The sequence below is a fragment of the Triticum urartu genome, chromosome 5A (assembly GCF_056163025.1).
Source record: "Triticum urartu cultivar PI428250 chromosome 5A, HENAU_Tu73, whole genome shotgun sequence".
NCBI lineage: Eukaryota > Viridiplantae > Streptophyta > Magnoliopsida > Poales > Poaceae > Triticum > Triticum urartu.
The window spans coordinates 245,979,850-246,000,083 of record NC_141877.1 but is presented as its reverse complement, the minus strand read 5'-3'; positions in this window follow the sequence as shown (position 1 = coordinate 246,000,083).

Sequence of the window (20,234 nt, the reverse complement as noted above, 5' to 3'; positions counted from 1 at the left end):
CATCATTTTCATCTTAGTTCGCACGAGAGGATCGGACGTAGATCGGTAGGGGAGAGATCTCCGTGCGCACCCCAGTGTTCAAACCTCAAGGGTCTGCCGGAACCCGAAATCCGACACAAATCCCCAGCAAAAATCTACTAGATGGATCTACTTATGTAGGAGCAAGGGGTGGCGTCCAAGGAGGTGGGAGGACGTCCCAATGCATCCTAAAACTAACCCTAGGTCATACAAGGCTCATGGGCCCATGTGGAGGTGATGCAACACCTTTGGGCTTGTAGTTTGACTCGGATTCTGCTGCAACGTCAGATTGTTTCATCCATAACTCAACACTCCGGACGAATTTGAAGGTGAATCCAATTGTGTTGGAAAGAGCACGAAATCTACTTTCAAACAAAAAAAGCACTCAATTCGGAGTCCGTATGAAAAAGTTGTTGGCGTTTTGAGTCAGGTATGTATGTGCAGTTCGAATCTGAATCCAGAACGTGAGAGACTTGGACTCTATCTTCTCTTGGCCCAAAAGTGACGTGAGAGAACTTTTTGAACATCACCTAAACTTCTCTTTTTCCTTTATCTTCATATGTGGATTGTACAAATGTCCCATACACCTGCAATTTGACATGGCACAAAAGTTTGTGAAGTTTTTTTTGTCCTGGATGACATAAATAAATTATTGCATAGTTTACATTAGAAATCACCTCACAAATATACATGTATGCTATATTTTTGGTCGTGTCCAAGGTATTCATGTCCTCATCAGCGTCTTCCACAACCAAAACCGACTGCACCTGCCGCACCTCTCCAACAACAAAAACAACGACTACCTCCACGTCGCGAAATAGCCCTCCACCGTGCGAGCCGTGTCCCTCTTGAGCCTGGCCAAACTGTTGGTGCTGTTGTTGATACTTCTGTGGCTCCTGCTGCTGATGCAGAGGAGGATGATTGTGCGGGAGATTATGAGGATGAGGAGGTCGTCCACATGCAAATAATGGCAATGGTAGGGCTCCCCCTCAGGTACAAGATCATGACCATCTCCCTAAACTAAAATTGAATATTCCACTATTTGAGGTTAGATATGTTCTTGATATATATCTTACTTGGGAGTTAGAAACCGAACAACGTTTTACATGTTTAGAATATCCCGAGGAGAGACTTGTTGCTGCTGCACTTTGTGCTTTCACTAGTTTTGCTTGTGTGTGGTGGTCTGAACATCGTAGATTATATCCGAATAGTATTCCAACTACTTGGGCTGCTTTGAAAACTGCTATGCGTACTCGTTGGGTTCCACCATATTATCAACGTTAATTACTTCAAAAATTGTAGCGTTTAAGACAAGGAAAAATTCTGTAGAGGAATATTATCAGGAATTACAAACTGGCATGATTAGATGTAGTATTGTTGAGGATAATGAAGCTATGCTTGCACGTTTTATGGGTGGATTAAATAGAGAGGTTCAAACCATTCTAGAGTATACGGAGTATAATAATATCACTCGTTTATTCCAATTTGCTTGTAAAGATGAACGTGAAGTGCAGGATCGACAGGCATTGGCACAAACTAACTATTCTGCAGGTCGACCTTCCTCATGGACACCGCGTGCATCCTCTACTTCCACACATTCTACTGCATTGGTACATCTATCAGCTGCCACCTCCAGTCGTGATACAAGAAAGCAAGCACAACCACCACTATCTACCAAGAGCATACCTGTCGGGCCTGTATAGAGCTCTTCTTCTTCCATGGCATCAACAGGGCACACAAGTGATATTATTTGTCGTCATTGTAAGGGAAGAGGTCATTATGCAATGCAAATCTCAGCGTGTGATGATTGCCACTGAGGATGGTGGTTATGAGTCCGCTAGTGACTATGATGGGGAGACTTTGGCTCTTCTTACACGGTGGAGATGATTCTAAAAATGAGACGCAATACATGGCTCCTGAAGACGCTGACAGGTATGAATGTTTAGTTGCTCAACGTGTTTTGAGTGTGCAGGTCACACAAGCAGAGCAAAATCAGAGGCATAATTTGTTCCATACAAAGGGAGTTGTGATGGAACGTTCTGTTCACGTCATCATAGATGGAGGGAGCTACAACAACTTGGCTAGCGTGGAGATGGTGGAGAAGCAATCTCTCACCACAAGACCACATCCACATCCTTCTGATGTAGGGTAGAACCCTAATCACCCGATCTTTCATGAAAGGAGCAGATCCCGCGATGAACACGAAGAACACGAGGGAAAACACAAGGGGAAACACGAGAGAAACACTAAACCAACAAGAAATAGTCACACATATGCTAGATCCTCGAGTACATAAGAGGTCACACGATCCATGGTGAACTAGGGACGATATAAAGGTTGCCGGTCTTCTCCGTGAGGAGGTCTTGAGGTTCTTCCTGTAAAGGGTCTTGAATCCAAAGGGATCTTCTCCAAAGAGGGGCCGCGGTCTCTCCCGTGGAGTAGATCCGATGAGGATGAGCAATGCTCTATATCTAATATGAGCTAAACCAATGATAACCCTAGCTAGAAGGAATAGGCGGTCTATTTATAGTCTTAGTGCAAATGGCGACGAAGTAGGGGGGGTACATGGGCTGCGGCCCAAAACATAGCAGCACACAGGCGTCGGACGTCCGGAGGCTCATGAGGGTCCGGACGTCTGGTGCTTGTCGGACATCAGTAGAATCGGCTCGGGTGTGCTTCGGTCGGACGTCCGGTCGGGGTCGGGGTCGGTCATCCGGGCGTCTGCTGGGCTTCGGAATTCCGTAGTTTTGGCTCGGGTGTAGGTGTCGGTCGTCCGGAGAAGGTCGGACGTCCGGAGCCTAGAGGTTGTCGGACATCCGGTGTTGGTCGGTCGTCCGGACCCTGTAGATCGTCGGACGTCCGGTTTTGGTCGGTCGTCCGGAGCCTGTAGCTTCTTCCGCATCTCTTCTTCTTCATGTCCATCTTCCTCTTCTGATTCTCCTTGCTCCTTAGCTTCTTCATGGCTAACTCCTTGATACCTGAGTATACATAATATCTCTGTTTGAGGTAGTAGCCATGTCTCGTGTGCATCGAAGTGAACTTGTGAGAGGAGTGATGTCACCTCAGTTTCGATAGCTCTTGCACGTGCTTGTGTCATGGGTCGGCTAGGCACTTGGTGAGACGATGGTAGGTCCATGGGGATGACCTTGGGATGCTCCGCATCATCTCCCCTCCCTTGGGGAAGATCCGTCCTCGGATGAAATTCTTCATCACCATGGTAGGGCGAAAGGTCCTTGACATTGAAGATGTCGCTCACATTGTACATGTCACGTGGGAGGACGATCTTGTAAGCGCTGTTGTTGTAGCGTGCGAGCACCTTGAAGGGTCCATCTACTCGAGGTATGTAGCGACCAGACCTCAGACGGTCCAATCTCTGTGCTCCGGTGTCATCCCTAGATCAGTAATGCTGACACCACACAGTACGTGAAGGATTTATAACAGAGTAGCAATCACACACTTATTACATCGAGTCTCAAAAGAGAACTTATTACAATAGATATGGCTTAAGGCCATCTAATAACGATAACAGCGGAAGGGTTGGAAGATAAGTGAGTCCATCAACTCCAACGGCATCACTGAGTATAGAACCACGACCTAAAAGGCACCTTACTCATCGTCTGAAAAGTCTGCAACATGAATGTTGCAGCCCGAAACGGGTCAGCACATGGAATATCCTGGCAATGTAACACATAGAGAGTAATGAAAGAATAAGGCTATACTATATGCATATTTGGCTGGTGGAAAGCTCTATGGTTACAGTTTTGCGTAAAGCCAATTTTTTCCTACTGCAAAGGAATAAATTTTATTTAACTATCATGGTGGTGTTAAACATTCAGAGTGTAGACATGCTCTCAATCGCAATTAAACATCAACATTAAAAACCCAACAAATTAATTAAAGTAACATGATGAGATTCACATGATAATCCAAGTACTAGATACTCAAGATGTCCATAACCGGGGACACGGCTAATCATGATTAGTTTATACACTCTGCAGAGGTTTGCGCACTTTTCCCCACAAGACTCGATCTCCTCCATTTGGATTCTCGCACTACATGGTGTTTGAGAAACGGATGACCGAGACATAGTCTTTCAGAAACGCTCACACCTTATGATCGGGTAGACCGTTACACCTACTTTCCCCTACATCTGCTAGTCTACCACTGTCAGAGTTCGCACGAGTTAATCAACTGTGCTAGAGCCCATAGTAGCTTGTGGCTGCACACGGAAGTTTCTAGCATGAATAATCTCATGATCCCTTTGAGCCTGGGTGGCAGTCCAAAAGAAAAACAGGCAATCGCTAGAATACCCAGGTGCCTCAATCCACCCAGATATGTGTTTAAGTCGCCACCTTAGATAAACCATTAATTTAACAATCTCACATCTATCATGGATACACTCACCCAATCCACGTAGCATAGCATGGCAATATAAGCAAACGTAGAAGTAACTCCCAAAGGTTTGTTAATAACAGGTAATAGGTACTACCTCATCTACTTCCCAAACCCACAATTTAATTAGATCCTAATCATGCAATGTGTGAGGATTGATCTAATGAAATAAAACTGGGTAGTAGGAAGGTATGATCAAAGTGTTACTTGCCTTGCTGATGATCCGCAAAACCCAGCGATTCAAAGTAGCAAGCGGCGCACTCCGGGTACTCTATCGCAAACAAACAAGCATACAATAAGTACTCAATTAATGCACAGGTAAAACTCAAATAAGAGATCTAACCAGAAAGTTCAACTTAAGACCTCCGGTTGGCAAAAAGAATCAAATCGAACAAAGCAACGAAAAGCAAACGGCAAAAGAAACAAGCTTCATTTACTATTCTGGATCTAGGTCAAATTTTACAGAGGCAAAATCTTGTTTGAGTTGGTTAAATGAAAGAGGGTTTCGATACAAAACTCCAGTCGCTTGAATCGCCTAATTCCGATAAACGAGCGAAAAGTTATACTAGAACGAAAATCGGATCAGAGATCGCGATCAGAAAAATCACGGATTTAATCCGAGAAAAAGAAAAACGACGAACAGATTAATGAACGAACGTTTGATATATGAATCTAAACGATGAACGCGTTCGTTAAAACGAACAAACGAGCGAACGCTCGCTATTTAACTAAACCGATAAAAAACCAATCTATCTAAAAAACGAATCTAAAAAAACCGAAAAAAACTGGTGAAAACCTAACGGTTTTCTAAAAAAACCGGGGCGGCTCGACCTCGTCGGCGGCAAACTCCGGCGGCGGCGGCAGCAGGCGGCGGCGACGGCGGTTGGCGGCGGCGCGGCAGCTAGGGCGGCGGCGGCTTAGGGTTTGCGGGGCGGGGCGTGGTTGTGGGCTGGGGCGGCCCGGGGCGCGGTATATAAAGCCTCCCCCCGGAGGAGTCTGGGCCGGATACGGCCCGTAGGTCGGTTCGGGCATTTTTTTAAATAATTACGCTCAGAAAAAAACAAAAGGAATACTAAACGGACTCCAAAAATCCCGAAATAAATTTTCCCCCGCTTCTAAAATCAAGCCGCATAGGATGAACATTTATTTGGGGCCTAAATGCAATTTTGAAAAACACGCATTTTTCCTAAATTCAAATAAAATAGAAAATAAATCCAAATAAAATCTTATTTGATTTTTTTATTAAATCCTCAGTATTTCTTTATTTTGGGAAAGTCATTTTATTCCCTCTCTCATATTTTGATAATATAAATAATTGAAGATAAAATAAATAAAATCAAATGATCCCATTTTCAAAATTTGAGAACGCTCAAATATGAAAATAACGAAATCCCCAACTCTCTCAGAGGGTCCTTGAGTTGCGTGAAATTTCTAGGATCAACCAAAATGCAAAAAAAATATGATATGCAATGATGATCTATTGTATAACATTCCAAATTGAAAATTTGGGATGTTACAAACCTACCCCCCTTAAGATGAATCTCGCCCTCGAGATTCGGGTTGGCTAGAAAATAGGTGAGGGTGGTCCTTCAGCAATTCTTACTCTCGTTCCTAGGTGGCTTCATCCTCCGTGTGGTGGCTCCACTGAACTTTGCAAAACTTGATAAGCTTGCTGCGGGTGACTCGGCTGACATACTCAAGTATCTTGACTGGTTTCTCCTCATAGGTCAAATCACTGTCCAACTGAATCGCTTCCAGCGGCACTGTGTCTCTCAGTGGTATATCCGCCATCTCTGCGTGGCACTTCTTCAACTGGGAAATGTGGAACACGTCGTGAACTCCTGACAATCCTTCGGGCAATTCCAACTTGTAGGCTACTTCTCCCATACGCTCCAAAACCTTGTATGGTCCTACAAAACGTGGCGCTAACTTCCCCTTAACTCCAAAACGCTTAACTCCTCGAAGTGGAGATACTCGAAGATAAACTCGGTCTCCGACTTCGTAAACGGCCTCCTTGCGTTTACAATCTGCGTAGCTCTTCTGCCTGGATTGGGCTACCTTGAGCCTATCGCGAATCAATTTTACTTTCTGTTCAGACTCCTTAATCAGATACGGTCCAAACAACTGGCGGTCTCCAACTTCATCCCATGACGATGGTGTTCTGCACCTTCTTCCGTACAAAGCTTCAAAAGGGGCCATCTTCAAACTGGATTGATAACTGTTGTTGTAAGAGAACTCTGCATATGGCAAATTCTCGTCCCAACTAGATCCGCAATCTAGCGCGCAAGCTCTCAGCATATCCTCCAAAATCAGATTGACTCTCTCGGTCTGTCCATCTGTCTGTGGATGGAAAGCTGTACTAAACTCTATCCTGGTACCCAAAGTTTCGTGCAACTGATTCCAGAACTTTGAGGTAAACTGGGTTCCTCTATCCGATACAATGCTCCTTCGGACCCCATGCAGACATACAATCCTGGTCATGTATGTTTTTGCTAACTTGGCACTGGTATAGGTAGTCTTCACTTGGATGAAATGAGCTACCTTTGTCAAACGATCGACTACAACCCATATCGAGTCATAGCCTGAACGTGTTCTGGGCAATCCTGTGATAAAATCCATGCCTAACTTATCCCACTTCCATTTGGGTATTGGCAATGGCTGTAGCAATCCTGCTGGCTTCTGATGCTCTGCCTTTACTCTCTGACATACATCACAAACTGCTACATACTCCGCAATATCCTTCTTCATTCCGGTCCACGAGAAAGTATCCTTCAAATCCAAATACATCTTGGTATTTCTTGGGTGAATCGAATATGGTGAATCATGGGCCTCCTGCAGAATCAACTTCCTGATCTCCGGGTCGTTGGGCACATAAACACGGTCTTCAAACCATAAGGTATCGTGCTCATACTCACGAAATCCTTTAGCTTTTCCTTTGCTCATTTTCTCCTTAATAGAAGCAATCTCCTTGTCAGTCCTTTGAGCTTCTCTGATCTTATCCATCAAAGTAGACTGAATCTCTAATGCTGCTGCATAGCCTCTAGGGACTATCTCTAAACATAGCTCACGAAGATTTTCTGCTAACTCCCTTGGTAAATCTCCCGTCATTAAAGTGTTGACATGACTTTTACGGCTCAGCGCATCGGCTACTACGTTAGCCTTTCCAGGGTGATAATGCAATCTCATATCATAATCCATGATGAGCTCCAACCATCTCCTTTGCCTGAGATTCAACTCCTTTTGCGTGAAAATATACTTCAAACTCTTGTGATCCGTGTACACCTCACAATGGTTTGCAATGAGAAAATGTCTCCAAGTTTTCAATGCATGCACTACTGATAGAGGCTAAGGTGTCCCGATGTTTCGATGAGATGGTGGCTATCGTTTTCTGTGGGAGTTGACCTTGACGATCCGACTACGAACGTGCGAGACGTCGCGCCTTAATAATCGCTAAACCAACTTCCGAGGGTTATTGACCATGCCGAAGCACGATCAACCTGACCACGAGGGTCTGTTTCCTGCGAGCAAACGAAGAACAAGCAAGAAACTGAGATTGCAATCTGGATATTGCGAATATAAGATGAAAGCTTTATTGATCAAGGTGGGGTTCTGTGACGTCTTGGTCTGGTCGTTGGACACAAACGAAGTACGCGAAGTTGCAGCTATGGCGAACTTTTAATCTAAACAAAACCCAAAGTCTAAACGACGCCCTAAGGGCTGTATATATGGAGGAAGAGAGGGGAATTTCGTGGCCCTTGAGGGTGGGGTCCGAAACCAACCCTAACTCTTGTTTCCCCACACATACAGACTCTAAAAATAGCCTATACTTAAGTATTTCGAAATTACATGGGCCTGGCCCATTTATAAGGTGACGCAGCACCTAGAATAGCCTATGGACGAATATTATGAAGTGGCATCTTGTATATTTCGTCCATGGCTTCATGCACTCCTTATGGCGGCTTCAAAGTCCTGAAATCATCACTTGTAACTCCGTTCTTGATCCCCTTGCGCATGCCATCAACTTCATGCGTGTTCTTGCTCCAATGTTCATCCTTCTCCAAGCTAGGCCCTTCATTTGAAAGCAAAACAAATGTATCCAATTTAGGCAGCATCATAATCTCATGAACATTAGAATCATTACCAAGAAACGAAAGTACCTGGTAATTTAATTGGCGTGCGCGAGCTCTAGTAATTGGTCCAGTATATGTAACAGTAGGGGCTGTGGGTGTAACAATGGTATTGATGTCCTCATCATCCTCCCCTTCTTGAAATGAAGTCGTCCTCGACGGAAGCTCATCTTCCTCACCCAAATAAGGCTTCAAATCTGCAATATTAAAAGTGGGACTAACCCCAAAATCTGCAGGTAGCTCAAGTTTATATGCATTATCATTTATTTTCTCTAAAACCTTAAAAGGACCAGCAGCACTGATAGAGGCAAAGGTGTCCCGATGTTTCGATGAGATGGTGGCTATCGTTTTCTGTGGGAGTCGACCTTGACGATCCGACTACGAACGTGCGAGACGTCGCGCCTTAGCAATCGCTAAACCAACTTCCGAGGGGTTATTGACCACGCCGGAGCACGATCAACCTGACCACGAGGGCCTGTTTTCCTGCGAGCAAACGAAGAACAAGCAAGAAGCTGAGATTGCAATCTGGATATTGCGAATATAAGATGAAAGCTTTATTGATCAAGGTGGGGTTCTGTGACGTCTTGGTCTGGTCGTTGGACACAAACGAAGTACGCGAAGTTGCAGCTATGGCGAACTTTTAATCTAAACAAAACCCAAGTCTAAACGACGCCCTAAGGGCTGTATATATGGAGGAAGAGAGGGGAATTTCGTGGCCCTTGAGGGTGGGGTCCGAAACCAACCCTAACTCTTGTTCCCCCACACATACGGACTCTAAAAATAGCCTATACTTAAGTATTTCGAAATTACATGGGCCTGGCCCATTAATAAGGTGACGCAGCACCTAGAATAGCCTATGGACGAATATTATGAAGTGGCATCTTGTATATTTCGTCCAAGGCTTCATGCACTCCTTATGGCGGCTTCAAAGTCCTGAAATCATCACTTGTAACTCCGCTCTTGATCCCCTTGCGCATGCCATCAACTCCATTCGTGTTCTTGCTCCAATGTTCATCCTTCTCCAAGCTAGGACCTTCATTTGTAAGCAAAACAAATGTATCCAATTTAGGCAGCATCATAATCTCATGAACATTAGAATCATTACCAAGAAACGAAAGTACCTGGTAATTTAATTGGCGTGCGCGAGCTCTAGTAATTGGTCCAGTATATGTAACAGTAGGGGCTGTGGGTGTAACAATGGTATTGATGTCCTCATCATCCTCCCCTTCTTGAAATGAAGTCGTCCTCGACGGAAGCTCATCTTCCTCACCCAAATAAGGCTTCAAATCTGCAATGTTAAAAGTGGGACTAACCCCAAAATCTGCAGGTAGCTCAAGTTTATATGCATTATCATTTATTTTCTCTAAAACCTTAAAAGGACCATCAGCACGTGGCATTAGCTTTGATTTGCGCAGATTAGGAACTCTATCTTTACGCAAATGTAACCAAACAAGATCTCCAGGTGCAAACACAACATGTTTTCTACCCTTATCTCCAGCAAGTTTATATTTAGCATTCATACGCTCAATGTTTTCCTTAGTTAACTCATGCATTTTTAAAATCAATTCAGAACGTTCTTTAGCATCAAAATTAACCTTCTCCGAAGATGGAAGAGGCAACAAATCAATAGGTGCACGAGGTAGGAAACCATACACAATTTCAAAAGGGCACATCTTAGTAGTAGAATGCAATGAACGATTATAAGCAAATTCAATATGAGGCAAGCATTCTTCCCACATTTTCTTGTTATTCTTCAAAACAGCCCTAAGCATAGTAGACAATGTTCTATTGACTACTTCAGTTTGTCCATCAGTTTGGGGGTGACAAGTAGTACTAAAAAGCAGCTTAGTCCCCAACTTAGCCCATAAACATCTCCAAAAGTGGCTAAGAAATTTAGTATCACGATCTGAAACAATAGTATTTGGCACACCATGTAAGCGAATAATTTCACGAAAGAACAAATCAGCAACATTAACAGCATCATCGCTTTTATGACATGGTATAAAGTGTGCCATTTTCGAGAACCTATCCACGACAACAAATATGCTATCCCTCCCCTTCTTTGTTCGAGGTAAACCTAAAACAAAGTCCATAGATATATCCTCCCAAGGAACACTAGGTACAGGCAAAGGCATATATAAACCATGAGGATTGAGTCGTGACTTAGCTCTTTGACAGGTAGTGCAGCGAGCAACAAAACGCTCAACATCCCGTCTCATCTTTGGCCAAAAGAAATGTGTAGCAAGTATATCCTCCGTCTTCTTGACGCCAAAATGTCCCATTAATCCTCCTCCATGCGCCTCCTGCAATAACAAAAGACGAACGGAGCTAGCTGGAATGCATAGCTTGTTAGCACGAAACACAAATCCATCGTTAAGAACGAACTTGTTCCAAGTTCTCCCTTCCTTACAATTCTGCAATACATCTTTAAATTCAGCATCATTAACATATTGATCCTTGATGGTCTCCAAACCAAATATTTTAAAGTCAAGTTGTGAAAGCATAGTATAACGACGAGACAAGGCATCAGCAATAACATTTTCTTTACCCTTCTTGTGTTTAATGACATAAGGGAAAGTCTCAATGAATTCAACCCATTTAGCATGTCTACGGTTCAGTTTTGCTTGACTTTTAATGTGTTTCAAAGATTCATGATCAGAATGTATAACAAATTCCTTGGGCCATAAATAATGTTGCCATGTTTCTAAGGTCCGAACAAGAGCATATAATTCTTTATCATAAGTAGAATAGTTCAGACTAGGCCCACTCAATTTTTCAGAAAAGTATGCAACAGGTTTTCCATCTTGTAATAACACACCTCCTAATCCAATTCCACTAGCATCACATTCAAGCTCAAAAGTCTTATTGAAATTAGGAAGTTGGAGTAAAGGAGCATGTGTTAACTTATCTTTCAATACCGTGAAGGCTTCTTCCTGTGCGGTACCCCAAACAAAAGGTACATCCTTCTTTGTAAGCTCGTTGAGAGGTGCAGCAATGGTGCTGAAATCTCTCACAAAACGCCTATAGAAACCAGCGAGGCCAAGGAAACTCCTCACTTGTGTGACCGTTTTGGGCTGCGGCCAACTCTCAATAGCTTCAATCTTGGCTTTATCAACTTCAATTCCCTGTGGAGTAACAACATAGCCAAGAAAAGATACTCGGTCGGTGCAAAAGGTGCACTTTCCAAGGTTACCAAACAAACGTGCATCACGTAGAGCAATAAAAACAGCACGTAAATGTTCCAAATGGTCCTCCAAAGATTTGCTATAAATCAATATGTCATCAAAGTAAACTACCACAAAACGTCCAATGAAGGCACGTAAAACTTCGTTCATTAACCTCATGAAAGTACTAGGTGCATTAGTTAACCCAAAAGGCATGACTAACCACTCATATAATCCAAACTTAGTTTTAAATGCTGTTTTCCATTCATCTCCCAATTTCATACGAATTTGATGGTAACCACTACGCAAATCAACTTTGGAGAATATTGTAGAGCCACTCAATTCATCAAGCATATCATCTAGCCTAGGAATAGGATGACGATAACGAATAGTAATATTATTAATGCCTCTACAATCAACGCACATACGCGACGTACCATCCTTTTTCGGCACTAAAATGATAGGAACAGCACAAGGACTAAGGGATTCGCGTATATAACCTTTGTCGAGCAGTTCTTGTACTTGACGCATAATCTCCTTCGTCTCCTCTGGATTGGTACGGTATGGTGCACGGTTGGGTAATGATGCACCGGGAATTAAGTCAATTTGATGCTCAATCCCGCGAATAGGTGGTAATCCCGGTGGCACGTCTTGTGGAAAGACGTCGGCGAACTCCTGCAAAATGTTAGTGACAGCAGGAGGCAAAGAGGAAGGCGCGTCCTCGAATGAAAATAATGCCTCTTTGCACACAAAAGCATAGCAAACAGATTTGCTAAAATCTAGATCATCAATATCAGATTTGGTGGCAAGTAAACATGCACTTTTCAATTTAATTTCAGAAGCAACACTAGATTGTTTATTATTATTAGGCTGCATTTGTTGCTCAAATTCTTTTGCCACAATCTGATTTTCACTCTTAGTTTTCTCCTGTTTTGCTTTATTAGCTCTATTAATATCATCTTTCAAAATGGAATCAGGAGTCATAGGAAGCAAAGTAATATTTTTATCCTTATGAACAAGAGTATACTGATTGTTTCTACCATGGTGAATAGAATTTTTATCAAATTGCCATGGTCTACCAAGTAATAAGGAACATGCTTGCATAGGTACCACATCACAATCAACATAATCAGCATATGTAGAGATACTAAAATGCACACGAACAGTACGTGTTACCTTAACCTTGCCGCTGTTGTTGAACCATTGGATGTAGTAAGGATGTGGATGTGGTCTTGTGGTGAGAGATAGCTTCTCCACCATCTCGATGCTAGCCAAGTTGTTGCAACTCCCTCCATCTATGATCACGCGAACAGAACGTTCCTTCACAACTCCCTTTGTATGGAACAAATTATGCCTCTGATTTTGCTCAGCTTGTGTAACCTGCACACTCAAAACACGTTGAGCAACTAAACATTCATACCTGTCAGCATCTTCAGGAGCCATGTATTGCGTCTCATGATCAGAATCGTCTCCACCGTGTTCGTCACGTGTAATAAGAGCCAAAGTCTCCTCATCATAGTCACTAGCGGACTCATACCCACCATCCTCGGTAACAATCATCACACGCTTAGATGGGCATTCTCTCGCATAATGACCTCCACCCTTGCAACGTCGACAAATAATATCATGTGTCTGCCCTGTTGATGCCATGGATGAAGAAGAGCTCTTTGCAGGCCCAGAAGGTGTGCTCTTGGCAGATAGTGGTGATTGTGCCTGCTTTATTGTATCACGGTTGGAGGTGGCAGCCGACGGAGGCGCCGGTGAAGCAGAACGTGTGGAAGTAGATGATGCACGTGGTGTCCATGAAGAAGGTCGACCTGCAGAAAAGTTAGTCCGCGCCAATGCCTGTCGATCCTGCACTTCACGTTCAGCTTTACAAGCAAGATGGAATAAACGAGTGATATTAGTATACTCCTTATACTCTAGAATCGTCTGAATCTCTCTATTTAATCCACCCATAAAACGTGCAAGCATAGCTTCATTCTCCTCAACAATACCACATCTAATCATGCCAGTTTGTAATTCCTGATAATATTCTTCTACAGAATTTTTTCCCTGTCTTAAGCGCTGCAATTTTTGAAGTAATTCACGTTGATAATATGGTGGAACCCAACGAGTACGCATAGCAGTTTTCAAAGCAGCCCAAGTAGCAGGAATGGGATATAATCTACAATGCTCAGACCACCAAACACATGCAAAACTAGTGAAAGCACAAACAGCAGCAGGAACACGTCTCTCCTCGGGATATTGTAAACATGTAAATCGTTGTTCAGTTTCTAACTCCCAAGTAAGATATATATCAGGAACATATCTACCCTCAAATGGTGGAATATTCAATTTTAGTTTAGGGAGATGGTCATGATCTCGTACCTGAGGGTGAGCCCTACCATTGCCATTATTTGCATGTGGACGACCTGATGGTTGCTGTGCTGGTGGTGGCACGTAGTTCTGATTTTGATCAACCTCATCCTCGTAATCGCCAGCAAAATCACCCTCCTCCGCATCAGCAGCAGGAGCCACAGAAGTAGCAACAGCAGCACCAACAGTTTGGCCAGGTGCAAGAGGGAGACGGCTCGCTCGGCGGAGGGCTGTTTCACGATGTGTAGGTAGTCGTCGTTGTTGTTGTTGTAGAGGTGCGTTAGGTGCAGCCGGTGGTGGTGGTGGAAGACGCGCGAGCAATTCATTAAACCTGTCATCGAGCTTTGTTTCGAACGTCTTCTCCATGTCATCTATCTTCTCCATGGCCTCTTCAAATCTGTTTAGCACATCCTGCACCTGTCCATTCATCATTTGCTGAAATTTATCATGCAACTCCTGATTCGTCATGTTCTCCCAGTCAGTCTCGTCGGCTTGTGATCCTGCCATGGTTAGCAACAATAGAAAACACACAAGAATATGATCCTACAGAATACTAACAAGAGGTGGTGGTGGCGGGTGTCACAAATCCGTCAAGCAAATCTCAAATTCTTACCAGTTCTTACCCAGCAGCAGGCGGTGATCGGCAACCGTTGTAGTCAAAACTCTCAAAAGCTTGGATAGAACGATTGCCAGGGAGAGTCAAACGCACGACGTAGAGGTATGTGGAGCTGGGAAGGCTTATAGTATGGTAGCAAAAAGGGTCAGCAATAATCAATTCAGAGATGCAAAGTTGAATAAACGCTCAACGACGGTACTGTGCTGGTCCTAGGCTAGACCGTGCTAGAGACGCGAGCCTAGAACACTAACAAAATCACGGCGCTGCACGTAAATAAGGGAAAAGCACACTCTGGAACTTTTTTTTTTTCGCTTTTTTTTTTGCGCTCCTTTTTTTTTTGCGCTCCTCTTTTTTTTTTTTTTTGCGCTCCTCTGTTTTTTTTTTTTGCGCTCCTCTTTTTTTTTTTTTTTTTTTGCGAAAAATTACTATAACGGCGAGTGTCTCAAAACTCTTCCCTCGTCAAACTGATAGTATGGGCACGAAAAAAAAATTTCCACTTTTTTTTTTCGGAAATCAGGGCAGCGACGACGAAAAAGTGCGACAAAAAATCACTATGATGGCACGTGGCTCAAAAGACTCAGAAAAGCCTAAAAATAGGATAGGGAAAAAAAATTTTGCCCGAGAAAATTTTGGCCTAAAAACTGCCCGGGGGTCTCCAGACTCTTTTTTTTTTTTCCGAGACCTACGCAGGCAAGGAAACACGAATCGGAATTGAGATTGACCTCAAGAACAAACCTAATATGAGAAGAACTCGGATTGGTGGTGGATATATGGTTGTGGTATATGGCAGCGGTGGTGGTATATGGTAGCGGTGGTGGTATATGAATACAGATTGGTGGTGGTATATGGATACGGATTGGTGGTGGTATATGGATATGGATTCAAAGCGGTGGCGGATAAGCAAAAGTGGTAGAAGGGCGATGATGATGGCGGCGTGACAACTTATGACCAGAACTCGAAACTCTAAAAGACTAGACTCTAAGACCAGCAACTTGACACGACGATGCAACCGCAAATTCAACAAAGCAAAAACCCTAAAAAGATTATGCAAAGGCTCAGATTGGTTCGGATATGATGAACTAACCCTAATTTTTTTTTTGTGGCTTTTTCGTGGACTGTAGGTATGAAGAACAGACTCAATCTAATCTACGAAAAACTGTAAAATCTCACCGAGCAACCTGGAAATCTGATACCACTTGATAGAGGCAAAGGTGTCCCGATGTTTCGATGAGATGGTGGCTATCGTTTTCTGTGGGAGTCGACCTTGACGATCCGACTACGAACGTGCGAGACGTCGCGCCTTAGCAATCGCTAAACCAACTTCCGAGGGGTTATTGACCACGCCGGAGCACGATCAACCTGACCACGAGGGCCTGTTTTCCTGCGAGCAAACGAAGAACAAGCAAGAAGCTGAGATTGCAATCTGGATATTGCGAATATAAGATGAAAGCTTTATTGATCAAGGTGGGGTTCTGTGACGTCTTGGTCTGGTCGTTGGACACAAACGAAGTACGCGAAGTTGCAGCTATGGCGAACTTTTAATCTAAACAAAACCCAAGTCTAAACGACGCCCTAAGGGCTGTATATATGGAGGAAGAGAGGGGAATTTCGTGGCCCTTGAGGGTGGGGTCCGAAACCAACCCTAACTCTTGTTTCCCCACACATACGGACTCTAAAAATAGCCTATACTTAAGTATTTCGAAATTACATGGGCCTGGCCCATTAATAAGGTGACGCAGCACCTAGAATAGCCTATGGACGAATATTATGAAGTGGCATCTTGTATATTTCGTCCAAGGCTTCATGCACTCCTTATGGCGGCTTCAAAGTCCTGAAATCATCACTTGTAACTCCGCTCTTGATCCCCTTGCGCATGCCATCAACTCCATTCGTGTTCTTGCTCCAATGTTCATCCTTCTCCAAGCTAGGACCTTCATTTGTAAGCAAAACAAATGTATCCAATTTAGGCAGCATCATAATCTCATGAACATTAGAATCATTACCAAGAAACGAAAGTACCTGGTAATTTAATTGGCGTGCGCGAGCTCTAGTAATTGGTCCAGTATATGTAACAGTAGGGGCTGTGGGTGTAACAATGGTATTGATGTCCTCATCAAGCACGTGGCATTAGCTTTGATTTGCGCAGATTAGGAAATCTATCTTTACGCAAATGTAACCAAACAAGATCTCCAGGTGCAAACACAACATGTTTTCTACCCTTATCTCCAGCAAGTTTATATTTAGCATTCATACGCTCAATGTTTTCCTTAGTTAACTCATGCATTTTTAAAATCAATTCAGAACGTTCTTTAGCATCAAAATTAACCTTCTCCGAAGATGGAAGAGGCAACAAATCAATAGGTGCACGAGGTAGGAAACCATACACAATTTCAAAAGGGCACATCTTAGTAGTAGAATGCAATGAACGATTATAAGCAAATTCAATATGAGGCAAGCATTCTTCCCACATTTTCTTGTTATTCTTCAAAACAGCCCTAAGCATAGTAGACAATGTTCTATTGACTACTTCAGTTTGTCCATCAGTTTGGGGGTGACAAGTAGTACTAAAAAGCAGCTTAGTCCCCAACTTAGCCCATAAACATCTCCAAAAGTGGCTAAGAAATTTAGTATCATGATCTGAAACAATAGTATTTGGCACACCATGTAAGCGAATAATTTCACGAAAGAACAAATCAGCAACATTAACAGCATCATCGCTTTTATGACATGGTATAAAGTGTGCCATTTTCGAGAACCTATCCACGACAACAAATATGCTATCCCTCCCCTTCTTTGTTCTAGGTAAACCTAAAACAAAGTCCATAGATATATCCTCCCAAGGAACACTAGGTACAGGCAAAGGCATATATAAACCATGAGGATTGAGTCGTGACTTAGCTCTTTGACATGTAGTGCAGCGAGCAACAAAACGCTCAACATCCCGTCTCATCTTTGGCCAAAAGAAATGTGTAGCAAGTATATCCTCCGTCTTCTTGACGCCAAAGTGTCCCATTAATCCTCCTCCATGCGCCTCCTGCAACAACAAAAGACGAACGGAGCTAGCTGGAATGCATAGCTTGTTAGCACGAAACACAAATCCATCGTTAAGAACGAACTTGTTCCAAGTTCTCCCTTCCTTACAATTCTGCAATACATCTTTAAATTCAGCGTCATTAACATATTGATCCTTGATGGTCTCCAAACCAAATATTTTAAAGTCAAGTTGTGAAAGCATAGTATAACGACGAGACAAGGCATCAGCAATAACATTTTCTTTACCCTTCTTGTGTTTAATCACATAAGGGAAAGTCTCAATGAATTCAACCCATTTAGCATGTCGACGGTTCAGTTTTGCTTGACTTTTAATGTGTTTCAAAGATTCATGATCAGAATGTATAACAAATTCCTTGGGCCATAAATAATGTTGCCATGTTTCTAAGGTCCGAACAAGAGCATATAATTCTTTATCATAAGTAGAATAGTTCAGACTAGGCCCACTCAATTTTTCAGAAAAGTATGCAACAGGTTTTCCATCTTGTAATAACACACCTCCTAATCCAATTCCACTAGCATCACATTCAAGCTCAAAAGTCTTATTGAAATTAGGAAGTTGGAGTAAAGGAGCATGTGTCAACTTATCTTTCAATACCGTGAAGGCTTCTTCCTGTGCGGTACCCCAAACAAAAGGCACATCCTTCTTTGTAAGCTCGTTGAGAGGTGCAGCAATGGTGCTGAAATCTCTCACAAAATGCCTATAGAAACCAGCGAGGCCAAGGAAACTCCTCACTTGTGTGACCGTTTTGGGCTGCGGCCAACTCTCAATAGCTTCAATCTTGGCTTTATCAACTTCAATTCCCTGTGGAGTAACAACATAGCCAAGAAAAGATACTCGGTCGGTGCAAAAGGTGCACTTTCCAAGGTTACCAAACAAACGTGCATCAGTAGAGCAATAAAAACAGCACGTAAATGTTCCAAATGTTCCTCCAAAGATTTGCTATAAATCAATATGTCATCAAAGTAAACTACCACAAATCGTCCAATGAAAGCACGTAAAACTTCGTTCATTAACCTCATGAAAGTACTAGGTGCATTAGTTAACCCAAAAGGCATGACTAACCACTCATATAATCCAAACTTAGTTTTAAATGCTGTTTTCCATTCATCTCCCAATTTCATACGAATTTGATGGTAACCACTACGCAAATCAACTTTGGAGAATATTGTAGAGCCACTCAATTCATCAAGCATATCATCTAGCCTAGGAATAGGATGACGATAACGAATAGTAATATTATTAATGCCTCTACAATCAACGCACATACGCGACGTACCATCCTTTTTCGGCACTAAAATGATAGGAACAGCACAAGGACTAAGGGATTCGCGTATATAACCTTTGTCGAACAGTTCTTGTACTTGACGCATAATCTCCTTCGTCTCCTCTGGATTGGTACGGTATGGTGCACGGTTGGGTAATGATGCACCGGGAATTAAGTCAATTTGATGCTCAATCCCGCGAATAGGTGGTAATCCCGGTGGCACGTCTTGTGGAAAGACGTCGGCGAACTCCTGCAAAATGTTAGTGACAGCAGGAGGCAAAGAGGAAGGCACGTCCTCGAATGAAAATAATGCCTCTTTGCACACAAAAGCATAGCAAACAGATTTGCTAAAATCTAGATCATCAATATCAGATTTGGTGGCAAGTAAACATGCACTTTTCAATTTAATTTCAGAAGCAACACTAGATTGTTTATTATTATTAGGCTGCATTTGTTGCTCAAATTCTTTTGCCACAATCTGATTTTCACTCTTAGTTTTCTCCTGTTTTGCTTTATTACCTCTATTAATATCATCTTTCAAAATGGAATCAGGAGTCATAGGAAGCAAAGTAATATTTTTATCCTTATGAACAAGAGTATACTGATTGTTCTACCATGGTGAATAGAATTTTTATCAAATTGCCATGGTCTACCAAGTAATAAGGAACATGCTTGCATCGGTACCACATCACAATCAACATAATCAGCATATGTAGAGATACTAAAATGCACACGAACAGTACGTGTTACCTTAACCTTGCCGCTGTTGTTGAACCATTGGATGTAGTAAGGATGTGGATGTGGTCTGGTGGTGAGAGATAGCTTCTCCACCATCTCGATGCTAGCCAAGTTGTTGCAACTCCCTCCATATATGATCACGCGAACAGAACGTTCCTTCACAACTCCCTTTGTATGGAACAAATTATGCCTCTGATTTTGCTCAGCTTGTGTAACCTGCACACTCAAAACACGTTGAGCAACTAAACATTCATACCTGTCAGCATCTTCAGGAGCCATGTATTGCGTCTCATGATCAGAATCGTCTCCACCGTGTTCGTCACGTGTAATAAGAGCCAAAGTCTCCTCATCATAGTCACTAGCGGACTCATACCCACCATCCTCAGTAACAATCATCACACGCTTAGATGGGCATTCTCTCGCATAATGACCTCCACCCTTGCAACGTCGACAAATAATATCATGTGTTTGCCCTGTTGATGCCATGGATGAAGAAGAGCTC